Source organism: Bidens hawaiensis, unplaced genomic scaffold, assembly GCF_021521415.1.
Source record: "Bidens hawaiensis isolate Kalapana, Puna unplaced genomic scaffold, B.hawaiensis_p1.1 tig00039540_1, whole genome shotgun sequence".
Taxonomy (NCBI): Eukaryota; Viridiplantae; Streptophyta; class Magnoliopsida; order Asterales; family Asteraceae; genus Bidens; species Bidens hawaiensis.
The window spans coordinates 1-3,158 of NW_027496953.1; positions in this window are offsets into that span (position 1 = coordinate 1).

Below are 3,158 nucleotides of genomic sequence, written 5' to 3' on the forward strand. Positions count from 1 at the left end.
CATAAACACGTACATAACACACTTTTACCTCGGTTTTTCTTGTAAAAAATCTCGGTTTTTGGCTCTTGGTCTTGAGAGAATTGAAGGTTTGATGGGTGGTGTTGTGAAAAAAAGAAAATGAATGGTTTGTGGATGTGTGTGTTCCGGCCGGAGATAGTGAGGGGGTGGGGTGGGACCCACCTCTTCATTCTTGGCCACTCATTTGGATATCGGATATCCGGATAATGTTTTGGATAATCTGGTTTAGTTCGTTTCTCGGTTAAATGTTTAATTCGGCTTAAAACGAGGCCAAAACGGTCGTTTTTTCGGCTTAAAATTTAAATTTATATAAAACCGATTTAAAAACTTAAACCATGTCATTTATTAACTTAAAACATCATAGTATTAGTTATTACGCATCTTTTTTCGGCTTGATCGATCATCTCTTGCTCGGTTTGGTATTAAAGGTTTCGTTTAACGTACTGACGTACTATTAAATCGAAATCCTTTTTCTGCGCTATAATCCATTTATCCCGAAGCTTTAATACTTCGTAACATAACTAAATACCATATATATCGTCTATAATTGAACCCTTGACTCATTCGGGTTTCAATAACTATCGATCGTTTGATCGCATAATCAATACGGTGAATTATATATTCACGTACAATCAATACAATGAACCATGTATTCTCGTATAATTACCATGGTAACTCGTGTACCCGACATTACATGTGACGTAACTAACGTCTACCGGTTAGGGTATACCTGGTTTCGTCGGAATCGTTACACCAACAATTGCCCTAAACTTAATAGCATTATAGTAGCCCTGCGATGTCAATTCATGACCAGTTTTTGTGCCGTTCTTTGCAACTTGCCGTTCACCATCATCTCAGGCTTGTAACTGGTAATTAAAACATGCATTATGTTCGTTTTGATTTGTTCTTCATTAACCCTACAATCAATTAAACAAACATGCAACTGATCGATTGCTTTGAATTTCTAGGGTTTTATTTTTGTTGATTTGGGGGGTAAATCTTCTGTATGTTTTTATACTTTGGGTTATCGGGTATGATTATCTGGACTGGGTAGAACAGATGGTTTTTGTATGTGGGTTTGGATCTGGTGGTCGAGTGTTCGAGCCCGACCACCCGATTTTTCAGATTTTATTTTCTTATTAGTTTTATTTTAATTTATTATAATTTAAGTTTAATAAATGATAAATTATATTAATTATTAGATACTGAAAACCGACATCATTAAGTTATGTATTTGTCAAAATCTCGTTAAAATCTTTCGTTTTCGGGTGTGCGTATATATTATATATATATATAAATATACTAGCCTTTGAACCCGTGATTACACGGGATTTGTCAAATGACCGAAATTTAGGTATTTAATCATATGTAATTTAGGGGTTTTCTTTCGAATTTAGAGATTACTTTTAATATTATCACACACTTTAAATGTTACATATTTAAATTATAAATTTTCTTAATATTAAAGTAATGTTTCAGTATGACATAAAATCATGTATTGGTACCTAAATATATTAAAGATGTTTTATATGATCAATACGAATGTAAGTTTAAATAATGTTTTACAAATTGTATGATTATAAATATTGTATTTATTCAACGAAATTTGATGTACACACATAACTAAATATCTATTATACGATAATGGTTCATAAATCATTATTTAACTTATTTAATAATTCACTGTTTGATTTTAAACTTATTATATATATTCAATGGTTTATGGTTTATATGTTTTTTTAAAAATTATGGTAAAACTTTATATATCCAGTAGTGAAATTAGATTTAATGGGTTAGTAAAAGTTAATATGATTTAAATTACATTAAATACCTTTTCATATAGTTACAACTAATGAGTCATACCAATTAAACACATGACCCATGGATAGCTTGGATTAAAGAGAATAAAGATTAGAAAAGATTGAATGTGGTTAGGGACACATAATCATTATTATTTTTGTTTATTAGAATAGGTAGATAGGTAGATTATGGTAAAAATTTATATATCTAGTAGTGAAATTAGATTTAACGGGTTAGTAAAAGTTATTATGATTTAAATTACATTAAATACCTTTTAATATAGTTACAACTAATGAGTCATACCAATTAAACACATGAACCATGAATAGCTTGGATTAAGGAGAATGAAGATTAGAAAACATTGAATGTGGTTAGGACACATCATCATTATTATTTTTGTTTATTAGTATAGGTAGATAGGTAGATAGGTAGATTATGGTAAAACTTTATATATCTAGTAGTGAAATTAGATTTAATGGGTTAGTAAAAGTTATTATGATTTAAATTACATTAAATTCTTTTTCATATGGTTACAATTAATGAGTCATACCAATTAAACACATGCCCCATGAATAGCTTGGATTAAGGAGAATAAGTATTAGAAAAGATTGAATGTGGTTAAGACACATCATCATTATTATTTTTGTTTATTAGTATAGGTAGATTGAATGTGGTTAGGACACATCATCATTATTATTTTTGTTTATTAATATAGGTAGATAGGTAGATTATGGTAAAACTTTATATGTCTAGTAGTGAAATTAGATCTAATGGGTTAGTAAAAGTTATTATGATTTAAATTACATTAAACACCTTTTCATATGGTTACAACTAATGAGTCATACCAATTAAACACATGACCCCATGAATAGCTTGGATTAAGGAGAATAAAGATTAGAAAATATTGAATGTGGTTAAGACACATCATCATTATTATTTTTGTTTATTAGTATAGGTAGATATATATATATATATATATATATATGTATTATAAATATATATTAATGGCAACCCTTATTCTTTTTATTTAAAACTCGATATTTTTAACCCTCGTTCCTTGTCGTTGAACGTTTTATAAATTTGCTTATATTTATTTTATATTAACATATATTATATTTATAATAAACGTATTAAACAAGATTTTCTTTAAAATATTTAAACAAAATATTTATAACTTGCTACATATTATATCTAAATAATTACCCATTATTATTATGATTGTTTATATATTTGCACTCTATGTATTTAAACATTTATTTATTTCAATATTATTATATAAGTGTATCTCATATCATATTTAAATTATTTTATTTTGTTTTTATATTGACTATATATTGACA